General features: G+C 42.1%; 1 protein-coding gene across 1 annotated transcript in view; it reads right to left on the bottom strand.

The window, feature by feature from the left end:
* The window catches only part of mim (missing-in-metastasis), a 269,495-nt gene that overhangs the window by 229,053 nt on the left and 22,942 nt on the right, over window positions 1–17,500 (bottom strand). The window lies entirely within an intron of this gene.

Raw genomic sequence — 17,500 nt, 5'->3', positions numbered from 1 at the left:
TTATTATTGTGTGTGTGTGTGTGTGTGTGTGTGTGTGTGTGTGTGTGTGTGTGTGTGAGAGAGAGAGAGAGAGAGAGAGAGAGAGAGAGATTAGACCTCTCGTACTGAAATGTTTAATCCCACGCCCGTCAAACTCAACCAACTTATAATTCCCTCTTTCATCATTGCAGGGGGATTACACCAATACCCCCTTCCCTCCCCTAGCAGCAGAGCGGCGCGGCGCCGGTGTTCTATGTAGGGTGGTACAGATATAACGCTACACACTCACTCCTCATTTACTCATTCCTTACTCTCACACCCACACCAGCAGACTGAGCAATACGCCTGATATCTCTTCTGTCGCGGGTACGGCTCAGTCAGCGTTATCAAATGTCTAACCTGAACCATTTATTCCTATTTATTCATTTTCTACACCCTGTGCCACATCCACGCCCACACCAACAGACTGAGCAACTCCCATAACATATAAAATAGTGAGTTACGTTATCCATATCTACCTTGAACCATTTATTCCCATTTATTCATTTCCTACTCCCAGTGCCACACTCACGCCCACACCAGCAGACTGAGCAATTCCCATAACACGTAAGATAGTGAGTTTCCAGTGGAGCGCTGTTTCTGAACCACTCTGTTTTTATTCCTAACACCGCAATACAGGTTATTTAGCCAAACCACTTCACTACGAGGACGAACTTTTTTTTTCGCTACGTCCAGGCGAGTTTACATTAATGTTTTTTTTTTTTTTAAGATGATTGACAGGGGAAGGAAGAATAACAAATATAAAAAAAATAATTATCCATACACCAGATGACAGGTGTCCTCCATTCATTAAAAAATACAGGCACGTATTCTCGACAGTCAAGGAAGCTCCCTAACACCTCTTCCTGAGCTACTTATTCTGCTCATTACACCTTGCCCTCCTCTTCTGCGTTATATGTAAATAATTCTAATATCAGAATACTTCGCATACATAATAACGTGTAAAATTATATTAACCATCCGTATCCCAAAATAAATCGCTGAGGAAGAGGTGTTACGGAGCCACAGCCTTAACCAACTTCCAGGATGCAATACATACCCTTGAATAAAACCGTCTGGTGGTAATCGGCCTGAAGGGGTTTAGAAGGTCCCTCTCTCTCCATTAAAGACTTCAATATCGGTACGTTTGCTTTACTATGTTATCTCGTGACGGTTTTATTCAGCTTGGGAATGGTCTGTTGTACTGAAGGGGTTGTATATTAGGTAAGTCCATCAATCCTATCAGCACGATGATTTCTAGAGTTGCCATAAACTGTTAAACCGGTACATCATACATATACCAGGCTGCAACAGTCCTTAGTCGGAGTTAAGCACTATCATCGAAGGAATGTTGTTAATTAAACGACTCACAAGTCGACCCAGGTGCTAATGATATCAACTGGAGTTGCAAGGCCTTCATGAAAAAAAATAAATAGATAAATAAAAATAAATGATAGAAAAACATGCGAGTATGTGTCGCTTCAAATGTTTAACCGGTACCAGTTACAGGCAAAGTACAGTACAAGGAAACATGTTCACTATAGTAAGTAGAGGTACCGGTATGACACTGATCTGAAATTAATTTTGGTTGTTGGTTGTAAAATACGTCTTCAGCCATTTTTTATGAACACTAAGAAGTGACAAATTCAATCGTGGAGAGTCCTGGTACTGGAGTTAATTATATATACAGTAAAATGCGCATATTGTATTTCCGTGGGTGGCTGATAAAACCCAAACCTATGTAAGCAATACTGTTTAGCTTTATCTTAGGGTCCTTTTTATTTGTGTCAACGATGGTGATTTAAATCAATGTTTCTTAAAAATTCAATTTAAATGATGATTTACGTCACTGATTTAAATCACCCTGGTTTAAATCACACAACCGCAGTACGAAGTCTGCCATGCCGGTTGGAACAGGGCCGTTAATCCCCCGCCACTCACAGTATCACAGTTAATCCGCTCTGTCACGGCCCGGGGGGGGGGGGGATTACAAGTCGATTGATTACACCAGTACACCACCATGGCGCCGCGGTATTTTATTCCTGATATCACCACGCAGATTAACACAGACCTCGGATAGAGATGAGGTTTGACTGCAGACGCAATCCCTAATAAAAAGCAATCTCAGGTCCTTACAGTGCCAGGATGCTTAGGTTAAAATAATTGTGCCCTCCCTACGCAATTTTAGTCCATTCAGGCAAGATTTCTGAAGATGTTTACGTGGCAAATCTCTAGTAGTTGTAGTAGTAGTAGTTGTTGTTGTTGCTGTTGTTGTACGGTAGTAGTAGTAGTAGCAGTAGTAGTAGTAGTAGTAATAGTAGTAGTAGCAGTAGTAGTAGTAGTAGTAATAGTAGTAGTAGTAGTAGTAGTAGTAGTATTTTTTTTCACTCCACCCTCCTCTTTTCTGGTAGGTGATGGGGACGGAGATGAGGGATGTTTGCATACCCAGCACCACCATCCAATTACATCAGCGCCACCACATGAAGGCGCCTCTCCCCACCACCACCACAAGCACGAGGAATAGAGCAAGATCAAGACAAAGCTCCCCCTCAGCACAGTACCAAGATGCAGAAATATTGGGTCCGAGAGAGCGACTGGTTGGAGCTTGAAATCTTTATAGTTCTAGCTTTTTAACAAACACAGAACCGATCTCTAAAGAGTTTGTGTAGCTTTAACATTCTCTCTCTCTCTCTCTCTCTCTCTCTCTCTCTCTCACCTACAGTAACAAGATGTCTTTCTTTCAGACGATTTTCATCTGCTTCCAAGAGAGCTCTGAGAAATGGAGGGGTTGATCATTTCCCCACAAATACCATAATTTAAGAAAAAAAGGTAAATGAATTGAATAGGATAAAAAGAGACAGGTCAACGGATGAAAAAGGTTACGAAAAAAACAGGTCAACGGATGAAAAAGGATAAAAAAAAAAAAGATAAACAGTTGGAAAAGGATAAAAAAAAAAACATAAACAGATGAAAAACGATAAAAAAAAAAACAGGTCAACGGATGAAGAAGAATAAAAAAAAAAACAACAGATAAACAGATGAAAAAAGATTAAAAAAAAAAAGGTCAACGGATGAAAAAGGATAAAAAAAAAGGTCAATGGATGACAAACAGACACAAACAATTCCCATAACCCTATTTAGTATAATTCCTATTATTTTCTTTTTCTTCTCGTTATTACATTTTTTTAGCCCCCTTCCCCCCAAAGGTTCTATTAAGCTTAGGAGAGACCAGGGGTAATTAGGAGCTTAAATTTCACACTAATTACTTCTGCTCGTTACCGTCAGCACTAATTATTGGATTTTGTTATCGCCTGGGTATATTATAATCTAAACTGGTGAGGGGTTTAGGACTGGTTATTGATGCTGGTGATGGAAAATTGCTGTGTGTGTGTGTGTGTGTGTGTGTGTGTGTGTGTGTGTGTGTGTGTGTGTGTGTGTGTGTGTGTGTGAGAGAGAGAGAGAGAGAGAGAGAGAGAGAGAGAGAGAGAGAGAGCGCGGCACATTAATGGGAGTGACAGTCGGAGGGGGTAAATGCGACACACGCTATACCACCCCTTTAGGGCCGGGAAGGGGGGAGGGAATGGGAGGCGGAGGGGAGAGGGAGAGAGGAGGGATGTGAGGAGGTGGAAACAGAGAGAAAGGAGAAGGGAGGAGGAGAAGGAGACAGTTAATAGGTGAAAAATAAAGAGGGGGGGGAAGGGAACTTGAAAAAGGCTGGGTGAGGGGAATAAGGTTAAAGACAGAAGGAAAAGTAGCAGGAAAAGGTAAGGGAGTAATTAAACACGTACAGTCGCTCAAAAATTACCTGAAATCTTTCCGTCTGTACATTCTGAAACATTTGGTTGTTCATGTATAACACTCTACTTTCATTCCATTTCTTGCGTTTTGTGGGGACGGCTCTGTTCTACCTGCACCTACTCTGGATAATTCTTCACTTTCTACTCCCACTGCCACACCTTCGCCCACACCAGCCGACTGAGCCGGCCCCGCAACACCTGACTCTGCCACATGCGTTACCAATGAAGCGCTGTTTACCAACCCTCCTGTATTCTATGATAAAGTTGAACACAATTTCCAGTATCCTGTCACAGTTTTTTTTTTTTCCATATATTTATCAATACACCATAAAAAAAATCTACAGCATACGGAATACAATAACAACTTCGTCTTTGCGATGACACTTGAACAACTCCAAAGATTTCTTATGAATGAAGGACACCTGTAAGCTTGTGTACGGATTATTTTTTTTCCTTCCTCTGCTCATCTTCTGTAAAAAAGATAAATCGTGTACAAACAACAACGAACAAACGACAAACAACCTAGCAACACCCTCTCTCTCTCTCTCTCTCTCTCTCTCTCTCTCTCTCCTTTAGGCCTATCTCGCTCCTCTCCCCTCTCCCTTCCTCACAGCCATAGGAAAAAAAATAATTACACAGAACTTTATTGACTGTGTCCCCCCTCCTTTCCGTCCTCCCCCACCCTTCCCCTACATCACCTGAGCCTCCCCCTCCTCTCCCCCCCTCTCGTCTCCCCTTTCTCTTCCCCCTCTCTCCCCGTTTTTATTACCTTTATTTATTTATTTATTTTTTGTTGCTATTCCCTTCTTCGGTATCCACTATTTCCCTTTTTATTAACTCTCTCTCTCTCTCTCTCTCTCTCTCTCTCTCTCTCTCTCTCACCTGTCGTTCATTTACTCTCTATTATCGATGCTTTACTTTCTTCTTCTTTATTCCTTCTCGAATTTTTTTAGATTTTATTATCTTCCTCATTCTCTATTTCTCCTTTTAATATAAAGTTTCTCTACGGTATTTGACTCCTACTCTCTCTCTCTCTCTCTCTCTCTCTCTTCCATATTTATTCATCTCCCTTTCACTTCTTTCCCCTCTTCATTATCCTGTATTCCCCTCCCCCTTTTTCAATTATATTTTTTATCCATCATCTTCTCTCTCCTTTCTCTATCACCTCCTCCCACCTATTCCCCCTATCACCTTCCTTCAATCTCCCCTATCACCTCTTCCCCTATCATCTCCTCCCCTCTAACCCTTCTCTATTACCTTCTCCCCTCTATCCCCTCTCCTCTCTTCTCCCCTTATCATATTAATCTATCCATGGCTCTTTTCCTTCTTCCACTCATTATCTTCTAGTATTTACATCCCCCTCTGCTACTCCTTCATTTACTCCTTTCCTTACCTTTCCCCTCTCCATCTCTCCCCCCCTCCTCTCCTCTCTCCTTCTATCTCCCCCTTCTCTCCCCGCTCCTAGTTCCCCTCGTCTCCCCTCTCTATCAGTTTCATATAGTTCTCTTCTCGTTCCCTCCGATCTTAATTCTTCCTACTCACACTTTCCTTACATATTTTTGCCTCGTTAAATCTCCCCCTCAGCTGAATAAAACTGTCCGGTGTGAGGTGGAATACTAGAGTTACCCCCACCATTAGAGGGGTTACCTGTCTTCACCCCCACCCTCCTCTCCCCTCCCTTTATTACCTGTTCCCCTTACCCTTTTTATTGCCGTTATTTATTTATTTATTTGCCCTCTTCGGTCCCCTTCTTTTACTGGTCAGTGTCTCTTCATTCTCCCTTTTCTTAGTCCTTTTTAAATCTCTCTCTCTCTCTCTCTCTCTCTCTCTCTCTCTCTCTCTCTCTCTCTCATGTGTTGTTCCTTTGGCCTCGTCAATCATTTTTATTCTTATTTTTGCTTCCCCTTTTCATCAGCCTTCCACCTTGGAGTCCTTGTCTTACTTTCTTTTAGTCTCCCCTTCATTAGTCCTTTTCTCCCGTCTTCCTCCTCTCTTCCCTCCTTCTTTTCCTTTATTTCCTTTTCTTTCTTCCTTCCTTCCTTCCTCCCCTCTCAATTTATTCCTCCTCCTCCTCCTCCCTCACTCTCTCCACCCTCATCTCACTCATACCCTTCCTTATCATCCTCTCTCACCCTTCCTTCTCCTCTTCCCCTACCCCCTCTCGATCCTCATACTATCTTTCTCCTTCTCTTTCCTCTCTTCCATTGCTCCTACTCCCTCACTCTCCTTCCGCTCTTCCTAGTCTCTCTCCTCTCCTCGCTTCTTCCTCCCTCACTCTTTCCCTTCTCATCCCTCATCCCTTCTACCTTCTCCTCATTCATACACTCCCCCATCCCTTCTTCTCGCTCCCCTCCCCTCCCTTCCTCCCTCTCGCCCCTTCCCCTCTCCTCTCCTCTTCCATCACCATTCCCATTCTCTTCATTGTACCCCTCCTTCCCCCACAATACTCAGCCTGTCCCCTCACCTTCTTCTTCCCCCCTCTCCACCATTCCCCCCCTCTCCTCCCAGTCCCCTTACTCCCTGTACCGGTTCCTACGTAGCAACAGGGAGGGGAGGAATGGGGAGGGGAGGAGAGGGGGAAGGGGAAGAGAGGGGAGGGGAAGGAGGAGGGGGAGGAGAAAAAACAAATGTCAAAAGAGCAAGACCAAGAATGAAAATGGCAGAACGAGAAGACAACTGACATACAGTACACACACACACACACACACACACACACAGATACGAGTACAAACATACACACATATGAGTACATACAGGTACATACACAGACCTGCTGGACATACTGACGATACAAAATCAAGCAGACGTACATGCATTCAGTCGTACACAAACACGCACACAACATATACAGAACACAATACGCACACGTCCACCCACATTTTCACACACACACACACACACACACACACACGGGCAGTAATCACCAGACGACTGTTATTACGTCCAAGGGAAACCGCGTAAAAAATGCAGGGCTGGACACGCATAACAGGTGTGTGTGTGTGTGTGTGTGTGTGTGTGTGTGTGTGTGTGTGTGTGTGTGTGTGTGTGTGTGTGTGTGTGTGTGTGTGAGAGAGAGAGAGAGAGAGAGAGAGAGAGAGAGAGAGAGAGAGAGAGAGAGAGAGAGAGAGAGGCTAACCAATGAATAACGGAATGAAGGAAGAAAGTTTGTATGGGGAAACTGAAGAAATGATGGAAGATTTTTTTTTTATGCAAGGAAGAAGGAACCAAAGGCCAGCAGCAGCCCGTGAGATTGTTCCCTCCATTAAAAAAAAAGAAAACAAGATAGCAGAGAGCCAAATTCAAGATCTGTTCACTTCGAGATGCCTGGACACACTTGCGTTTGGTGGACTGGAGGAAATACAGACAGACGGATACAGTTCCAGAGTTGACCTGTTGCATACATGAAGGACTGGGAGTAACGGTTATCTCTTGGATTGGAGAGTTGGACAATACAGAGGATAAACTAACAAACGAAGGGTGGAAAGAGGATAAGAGGCAAACGTGAACATAAGAACTAAGGAAGGACGAAAGAGAGGAAAAGGAAGGAAGGATGGAAGGAAGGAAGGAAAAATGGAAGGCAGGAAAAACGGAAGGAACAAAGGAAAGGAAAGACGGAAGAAAGGAAAGGAAAGACGGAAGAAAGGAAAGGAAGGACGGAAGAAATGAAAAGGAAGGATGGAAGGAAAGAAGGAACAACGGAAGGAAGAAAGTCAGGAAGAAAAGAGGGAGGGAGAGAAGGCGAACATAATGGACTTTCACCCCTTCAGGACGAGGAACACTATTTGCACTGCATTTTCGCTAATACCAGACAGTTTTACTCGCCCTGGTGGAAAGAAAATGAAATACAAGGAAATAAAATCATAAATAGCCTTAGGAAACCCACCATAATAAAAAACAACAGTAATAACAAAAATATAAAAATCCCCCCTTCCTACCTCGCACCAGGACTCCCACTGCAAAGAAAATGGGATGGGGGCGAAGGCGGGGGTGTGGGTGGGGTCATGCAAATCAGCCCCACTCCGACCTTTCTCCCTGACCTATAAACCGGAAATTTAATATGCATACTCCTCCGGCCCGGGCCAAACTTGGTGCAAAATTTCGTAAAGTTTGGCCCAGGAGTTTTTCAGAAATTAAAGGAAGAAACGAAGAAGTCTGCAGAGGAGGAGGAGGAGGAGGAGGTAAATTCAAATAAGCTTCGTGATGTTAATTTTGAGAGAGAAATGTTACTGTATAATAAAAAAATAGTAAAAATCAGACGACAAGAAACAACAGGGACACAGGAACGAGAAAGATACAGGAATAAATCACAGAAAATGGGGAAAAAGGAAGCTGTAATTAAAACGGGGACTGAAATGAAGAGAAGAAGAACGAACAGGAGGGAGGAAAAAGACGAAGAGAGAGAAGGACATAAAGGGAAAGAGGGATGATGGAGAGAACAGAATGAGGGGTAAAGAAGGAGTGAGAGGGAGTAAGGAGAGAGAGGGGCGAGGGGAGAAACAGGGAGGAAATGGAAGTAAGAGAAATAAGAGGAGGAAGAAGATGAATAGACAAGATGAAACAGGAAGGAAGAGAACGGAAGACAGGGATACAGGGAGTGAAGAGGAAGGAAGAGAGGGAGAGAGAGAGAGAGATGGAGGGAGGGAAAAGAGAAGAAGAGTGGGATGGAGGGAGGGGAAAGAAAGGAAGAGAGGGATGATGGGACGGGAGAGGAAGTAAAGGGTGGGATGGAGGAAAGCAGGAGGGAAGAGGAAGGAAAGGGGGAAAGGAGGAAATACAAAGACTGGAGAAAGAAGATCTGAAAGTGGAAGAAATACGAGTTTGAGAAGGAATGGGAAGACGAGGAAAAAGAGGCGTGTGGTGGTGGGTTGGGTGGAGAGAGAGAGAGAGAGAGAGAGAGAGAGAGAGAGAGAGAGAGAGAGGAGAGACAAAGTGTGAAACAGAGTAAATACCGTTTAGAAAGTGTGCAGTTGTCACGCTCATAATCTTTCTCTCTCTCTCTCTCTCTCTCTCTCTCATTATTCTCGGTCCCCTCCTCTTCACGTGTTCACTCTTTTATTCTTTTATGACCTTTTCCCCTCCTCCTGCTCTCTCTCCCTCTCTCTCTCTCATTACTTCTACCTGTTCCATCTCTCTCTCTCTCTCTCTCTCTCTCCACTTCACCCACACATTACCATTCACTTTCTCCCCCTCCTCCCCTCGTCACGCTCTCCCCTATACTCTCCCTTTCACCTTGTATTTCCTCTATTTCTCTCACCTTCATTCCTTCCTTTCCATCTCCCCTTCTTTCCCGACCAACATCTTCTCTCTCTCTTCCACCTTTCTCATCCCCCCCTCTTTCTCCTTTGTCTCCATTCCTCATTCCCTCTTCTTCATCCTTCCTACTTAGCTTTCCTAAATTCCTCCATCTTCTCCACCCTTCCATTTCTCTTCTCCTTCCCTTCCATCTCTCCCCTACCTCTATTCCACTTCTTTCTCCCCCTCCCTTACATTTCCTTTTCCCCTCCACCCTTCCACCTCCCTTCTCCCCCTCCCCTAATTCTCCTCCTTTTCCCCTCCACCCTTCCATCTCCCTTCTCTCTCTCCCCTATCGTCCTCCCTTCTCCCCCTCCCCCCCAGTTTCCCCTCCCTCCACTTCATCCACTACAATCCACTCTCATCCATCATGCAGTCCAATTATCCCACGACAGTACCGCACCAGGCTATATCCTGAATCCACTACGGTACAAACGTGATATTTTAGCCTATCCTATGAAATTCCTAGGCTAATATTTACTACGGTGATTCTCTCTCTCTCTCTCTCTCTCTCTCTCTCTCTCTCTCACACACACACACACACACACACACACACAGAAAACCACAGGGGTGAGGGCGCTGAAACACAACACAGCAGATGTTTCTTATAAATTTTCTCATGCGGTTTCGCGTTTCCTTTTATTATCATTTCCTATTTCACGGTTTTTCCAGTTTCCACAGCCTTCGTTTCCTTATCTTTCACTAATATGTTCATGTTAAGTTTCAGCAATTTTCACGTGTCTTTATACTTGATGTTTCACGTTTCTTGAAGGTGTTTGTATCTTTATTATTATTATTATTATTATTATTATTGTTACTATTATTATTATTATTATATTATCTTAATTCATCTGCTGTTTCCTAAGTGCTCGTTCAGGCTGGTTAATATTTTGTTTTGTTTTGTTCATTTTTCATCTACATTTCTTTCACTTGCGGTTTTACTCACGTTTCTCTTAATTTCGCTCCCTGTATAGTCTTTAATATGTGTCATGTTTTTCTTTCATGTTCGCTCACGTTTCATTAATTAACGCTCGCTGTTTCATAGGTTTCGACTTGCGTTCTTCGTGCGTTTTCACCCCAGTTTCTTCAATTATCGTTCGCTGTTTCATACGTTTATTAATCTTCACTTTTGTCGCTCGCTGTTTCATACGTTTCAGTTCATTTTCATTCGTTTCAGCTCATGTTTCTCTGCCCCGCCTGTGGCACCCTATTCAATCAGGCTGGATTGGCTCTCTCTCTCTCTCTCTCTCTCTCTCTCTTATTGCATTACCTCCAAACATACTCTGCTTTCTCTCTCACTGATCTACCTTCAGTTTCATCTCTCTCTCTCTCTCTCTCTGCCTACCCCTGCCCGCCTTACTGCGTTTGTTGACCCCGTTACAGGTCATTGGGGTTGCGTAACGAGTGAGAGAGAGAGAGAGAGAGAGAGAGAGAGAGAGAGAGAGAGAGAGAGAGAGAGAGGATGGAAAAAAAAAATGGAGGGCTGAATTTGCAAGATGATATATTACCCCGATTCAACAAATCTATTTAAAACTAAATCTATATCAGCTTAGTCTTTAAAAATCGGACCATCATCTCTCTCTCTCTCTCTCTCTCTCTCTCTCTCTCTCTCTCTCTCTCTCTCTCTCTCTCAAAAACGCTTAATACCTACATGTAACTTTTTAGAAAAATTACTTACACTTGCCCATCTTTTTTTTAATCCATTAAAAAACATAATACTTTATGATATTCATGTTAACTACAGACAATTTTACTCAGCATGTGGGAGACCTTGATGACTAAATAATAATAATAATAATAACAATAATCAAAATAATAACTGTCCCTTCACAACTCACCCAGTTTGGTCTCCTAAGCAAATTACAAACATCTGATGATAGGAAGAATGACACACACACACACACACACACACACACACACACACACACACACACACAACCAAACAGTAGCAACGAGAATAAAACATGGAATTAAAAGTCTAACACCGCTACCGTAACTTAAAATATATATATATATATATATATATTTCAACTACGAACGAAAAAAAAGTCATTTTTTATATTATTATTAAATCCACTCCATCTCACACTAAATCAGATAAAAAAAATAAAAAAATATATATATAGACTCTGGCTAAAATGGACCTAGTGGAGATCAGAGTCAAGATAGAGGACATTTGGAAAAGCGTACTGACTGAACTGAAGGGAATATGTTTTTTCCTGAATTCTGCCGGTGAGTGAGAGAGAGAGAGAGAGAGAGAGAGAGAGAGAGAGAGAGGTGAATACCTTTGCAAAAGCGTTCTGACTCTACTGAAGGGAATATGTTTTTTCTGAATTCTGCCGGAGAGAGAGAGAACGAAAGTGAGAGAGTGTACCATTAACATTTAAAATCAGGCCAATCAGTTGAGGGTAATAATCTCCCCTCATTTACATCCTGATATCATTAATAACACCTTGCCGGCTCAGTAACCACCCAGGCCATCTAACACATACACCGGTACATTTATTTTCAGACCTATCTATCTATAGCCAGACGCCATAATCCCGTCAGGGGTGCCCGATTGTCTTTTGAGTTAGTTGTTTTACAGGAAGGGGCACTAACCCTCCGCCAACTCACTCGTTGACACGCAGGGAACACTTATGGGTTGGGTATATGGTTAACACCCAGCGTTGTATGTGGATTACGGTATTATTCCTCCCATTTCTTGTTTATGCGTTATACACAAGAAAAAAATTGACTCCATCCCCCTTGAGATCATTGTAAACATGGAGTTGGCGCCAAGCTGTTGACGCTTTCGGTGTAAATTACAACTCGGCCCCCCTCGCCAATTAGGGTCCTCTGACACCGAATAAGAGACCCAGGGGGATTCTTCGGCTCCCCCAATGATGATCTACCCCGTATTACATTTCCCCCGAAGCCAACCCCGTGGAAGGTCCCGAGATTGTAAAGTCGCCGAACGATCCAATTTCCACGCCCAAACGGTTAAGGAGGTAAAAATTCTTAAAGTTAGGTATATTGAGGAGGAGGAGGAGGAGGAGGAATACAATGGAATGCAAACAGTGACAGATTTTATGGTCCTTTGGAGGCTGTTAGAGGAGACTATGACTACGAGATCTAATTCTACATGCTGAAGGATAAGGATGGTAATGCAAGAAGGGAGAGGAGGAGGAGGAGAGGGAGGAAGAGAGAAAGAATTACGCATGAGGAAAACCAATAACGAAGGAAGGAAAGAAGGAAAACAGTAGATACCTGACAAATAAGAAAAGACTAAAGAAAATATAAGACAATGGCCCAAGAAAATGAATATGAATTTCCTTTATCAGTATATCAGGGAGCCCACCAGAGGTAATAATATACTAGATTTGGTTTTAGCTAATAAAGAAAATATCATTAGCGATATAGAGGTTGGTGGACGACTTGGTAATAGCGATCATGAAGAAATTAAGTTCAAATTTATTTGGGATGTCTGTTCCACTGATAATACCTCCACCGTTCCTAATTTTCGTCTAGGAGATTTCGATGGCTTAAGAGCTTATTTTCGAACGGTATTCCACAGGGATATTAGCTATTTGAGGGAATGTCAGGTTAGTGGGGATCCCCAGGTCATAGGTCAGGCGCAGGAAGCACGTGGGGATGTCCGTCAGGTGTCTGTGAGGGGGGAGGTGGTAGATAGGAATGTAGTCCAGGTGACGGAAATTAACTCAGCTCCAGTACCAAACAGACGTTCGACCAGTGAGAAGTATAACGAGTTAATAAATATAATATACGGAGGACAAGATAGATATATTCCTTCAAAACCGTTTAGAACTAACAATTCAGAACCAAGATGGTTAAACAACAGATTAAAATCTCTCATAGGCCAAAGGAAAGGAATATATAGAAAAATAAAACGTGGAGAGGAACACTTACGTAACCGGTACACAATTTTAAATAGAGAAGTAAAGAGGGAGATAAGAAAAGCAAAGAGAAGTTATGAAATTAAGGTTGCAAGTGAATCAAAAGTAAACCCCAAGGGTTTTTATCAAATGTACCGAACGAAAAATAAAGATAGGATAGGACCACTCAGAACAGAATCAGGTGACATTACCAGTGAAGATAAAGAAATGTACTCCATCCTAAATAATTATTTCATATCAGTATTCACCAAGGAAAATCTAAGCCTGGTCCCTCAAGCAGCAAATATTTACCATGAGAATACGGAAAATATTCTTAGTAAAATAACCATTAGTAAGGAGGACGTATTGAAAGAAATTAATAAGTTAAAACCTCAAAAATCGCCAGGTCCGGACGATATATATGCAAAAATTATAAAAGAAACCAAAGAAGAATTATGTCAGCCACTTTTAACGTTATTTAATGACTCTTTAAGTTCAGGAGAAGTTCCAGAGGCGTGGAAAACCGCAAACGTAGTGCCCATCTTTAAAAAGGGTGATAAATCAGCTGCGTCGAATTATCGTCCGATAAGTCTAACGTCAATAGTAGGAAAAATGTTAGAGTCAATTTTGGCAAATAGGATTAGAGAACACTTAGAAAGATTTAATCTTATAAACGAAAGTCAGCACGGATTCAGGCAAGGATGATCCTGCCTCACAAATTTGTTGTCATTCTACTCGGAGGTCTATGAGGCAGTAGATAGCGATAAAGCTTACGATGTTATTTATCTGGACTTTAGTAAAGCTTTTGATAGAGTCCCACACGAAAGGTTAGTTAGAAAGGTTCGAGCACACGGTATAGACGGCGATATCTTAAAATGGATAGAATCCTGGCTGAAAGGACGAAAGCAGAGAGTATTAATAAATGGAACTAAGTCGGACTGGGGATTAGTAACTAGCGGTGTACCACAGGGTTCAGTACTCGGTCCCTTATTATTTATCATATATATAAATGATCTAGACTTAGGAGTCAATAGCAGAATCAGCAAATTTGCCGACGATACAAAAGTAGGGCGTATCATTAACTCGACTGACGATTGCCATTACTTACAAAAAGACCTCGATACATTGTCCAAATGGTCTAAAACTTGGCAAATGGAATTTAACGTTGAAAAATGTAAAGTACTTAACGTAGGCAAGACCATTGGAGATACTAAATACAGCTTAGATAACAAAGAAATTAGCAAATCGGAATGCGAGAGAGATCTAGGAGTTATGATTAGTAACGACCTTAAACCTAGGCAACAGTGCACTAATGCGAGAAATAAAGCAAATAGGGTCCTAGGATTTATTTCGAGAAGCGTGAGCAATAGATCATCTAAAGTAATACTGAAACTTTATCTAGCATTAGTAAGGCCACATTTAGACTACGCAGTACAATGTTGGTGTCCTTACTATAGAATGGATATTAATTCGTTAGAAAATGTACAGAGAAGAATGACTAAAATGATACATGACGTCCGGAACCTGTCATATGAAGACAGACTGAAAAGACTAAGTCTGCATTCGCTAGAGAGGCGTAGAGTAAGGGGAGACTTAATTGAGGTTTTTAAGTGGATGAATGGTATAAATAAGGGAGATATTAGCAAGGTACTTAAAGTGAGCATACAGGATAGAACTAGAAATAATGGTTTCAAACTAGAAAAATTCCGTTTCAGAAAGGAAATCGGTAGAAATTGGTTTGGTAATAGAGTAGTAGACGAATGGAATAAGCTACCTAGTAAAGTAGTTGCTGCCTCTTCCATTGAGAGTTTCAAGCATAGGCTAGATATGCATATGACAAATAAGGGGTGGATATAGAATAAAGAAAATATTATAACCAATACTAATTCAAAAATAAATTTTCTTTTCAGGTTACACTATGATAGTTTCTATTCTCCTTTCACACTTTCCTGTAAAATGTCCACGCCAGTTTTTCTATACGGCGTGGTGTTCTTTCTGACTTTTTCCTGCCGGCTTCGGCTGGAGGGTTTGGAGGGCGGGGGAGAGCCTTCTTCTTTGCTATCCTTATCTCGTTCTAGTAGTTCAGTTACTCTTCTAGGAGCTGCCTAGCATGGGCCAACCGGCCTACTGCAGTTATCCTCTCTTCTTATGTTCTTATGTTCTTATGGTCCTTTGGAGGCTGTTAGAGGAGACTATGACTACGAGATCTAATTCTACATGCTGAAGGATAAGGATAGTAATGCAAGAAGGGAGAGGAGGAGAAGGAGAGGGAGGAAGAGAGAAAGAATTACGCATGAGGAAAACCAATAACGAAGGAAGGAAAGAAGGAAAACAGTAGATACCTGACAAATAAGAAAAGACTAATGAAAATATAAGAAAATGGCCCAAGAAAATGAATATGAATGACGAGGAAAATATATATGGAAAGGAGAAGAAATACATAAGGAGAAAATTAAATACAATAAAAACAGCATAAAAAATTGAAAGGAAAATGATTTGGAGAGGAAATGAAAAAGAAAGAAAATGAGAAGTTACGGCTTAGAAAGAGAGAGAGAGAGAGAGAGAGAGAGAGAGAGAAAGAGAGAGAGAGAGAAAGAGAGAGAGAGAAAGAGAGAGAGAGAGAGAGAGAGTTACCACACCCACTCTCCACCTTCCTCTCTTCAACCCTCTCACGCGCAGATCCCTCCCATTCACACACACACACACACACACACACACACACACACACACTCTCTCTCTCTCTCTCTCTCTCCACCCAGAGGTCACAAGGGGTCACACTATCTGACCCACATCCCCTCTCTCACCCGCCCGCCCTCCATCTCTCGCTCTCTATTCCTCTCAACTGATTCTTTCTTCTCTCTTCCTTTCTTTACTCTCTCTCTCTTCTTCATCTTCCCTCTTCTTTCCTCTTTTTCCTAATGCTTCTCTCTCCACTTTCTTCATCCTCTCATCTTCCTCCTCTTAATCTTTCTAATTTGTCTTCAAACTTTCTTATATTTTCTCGTATGAACTCTTCTCCTTTTCCCTTGCCCATCATCATCCCCTTTTCTGTCTTACCTGTACACATTCTCTCTCTCTCTCTCTCTCTCTCTCTATTCCTCCTTTACTTCCTTCCCTTCTCTCTCTTACACTGTCTTCTACTTTTGTTTTCTTTTTCAATCTCCTTCACCATTAATTCTTACTGCGTAGATTACTCTGTGTGTGTGTGTGTGTGTGTGTGTGTGTGTGTGTGTGTGTGTGTGTGTGTGTGTGGTGTCAGAAAGCGTGTGTGAGGATTGAGCAAAGGGATGAACGTTAGTCTCTCTCTCCCACACACACACACACACACACACACACACACACACAGAGGAGGAGGAGGAGGAGGAGGAAGGCAGTGATCCCAGTGACCGAAAACTAAATCTATATTGTTGTGGAATAATTCTTCTTCTATCACACAACGGCATAAACACTCAGTACATAAGCAGCAGTTTCTGTATTAATGATAAGTTACAAGCCTTTAGCGAAGACAAATCCCCACCATGTGAAAAATATGGTAAAGAAAAAACACAAGGAAACAGCATCAACTTCATACCAAGACCTAAAACCAAACCACGTTCCTTTTCCCTTATATAAACAGCACAGAAAGTATTGGAACTGTGCAAATGTTATATGAAATTATGGTGAGAATCAAGACGGTCCTTTCTGATATATAACACCAGACAGACTGGCAAACACAGACGGGCAAAAAGAACACGACTGATTTCTATACCCCCACCATATGGAATAATGGTGGGGATAACAAGCAGGATGGCACCAGGGTAAGCGTGTGTGTGTGTGTGTGTGTGTGAAGTGAGATGACCTGGTGTAGGCCTCTGTGCTAATATTGGGCTTAATTGTCCCCAGGTGTTCGGTGCCCGGAAACCAGAATTAGCAAGAGAGTCTAATCCGGCTTAACCCTTTTCTTAGTAGGAATCTAATGGGCGACTAACCCCGCCTGCATCTGGGGAGGAAATCTTAAAATTGACAGGAGGGGCGAGGCTGGATGGTGACTATTGTTGGATAGATGAACAAGGACAGAGTGAACAGAGGAATGGATAAGGGTAGAGTGAAGAGAAGAAACAGATAAGGAAAGAGTGAACAGATGAAGAGGTAAGGATAGAATGAACAGAGGAACAGATAAGGACAGTGAGTACATGTAGTGTGTGTGTGTGTGTGTGTGTGTGTGTGTGTGTGTGTGTGTGTGTGTGTGTGTGTGTGTGTGTGTGTGTGTGTGTGTGTGTGAGATCAAGGTAAGCAGACAGACAGAAAGGTAGAGATGCAGATATACAGAATAGCATGGATATAGATACAATGGCTGACAGGTGGAAAGATATTCAGTTCATACAATGTGATTCACTTACGCCAAGGCCCCAGATTAACTAAAATATATTCCTTATTAATGTATTTATTTAAGAGAGATCCAGTACTTACATTCTTCATTTCATTACACTTTATCCTGTAACACTAATTCAGGAAAGCAGTTAAACGTCATTAAGCCTG

Source organism: Coenobita brevimanus, chromosome 107 (assembly GCF_032717465.1).
Source record: "Coenobita brevimanus isolate Jiangsu-jjx chromosome 107, ASM3271746v2, whole genome shotgun sequence".
Lineage (NCBI taxonomy): Eukaryota > Metazoa > Arthropoda > Malacostraca > Decapoda > Coenobitidae > Coenobita > Coenobita brevimanus.
Note: the sequence above shows the minus strand (reverse complement) of the source record. Positions and strands in the feature narration are given on the sequence as shown.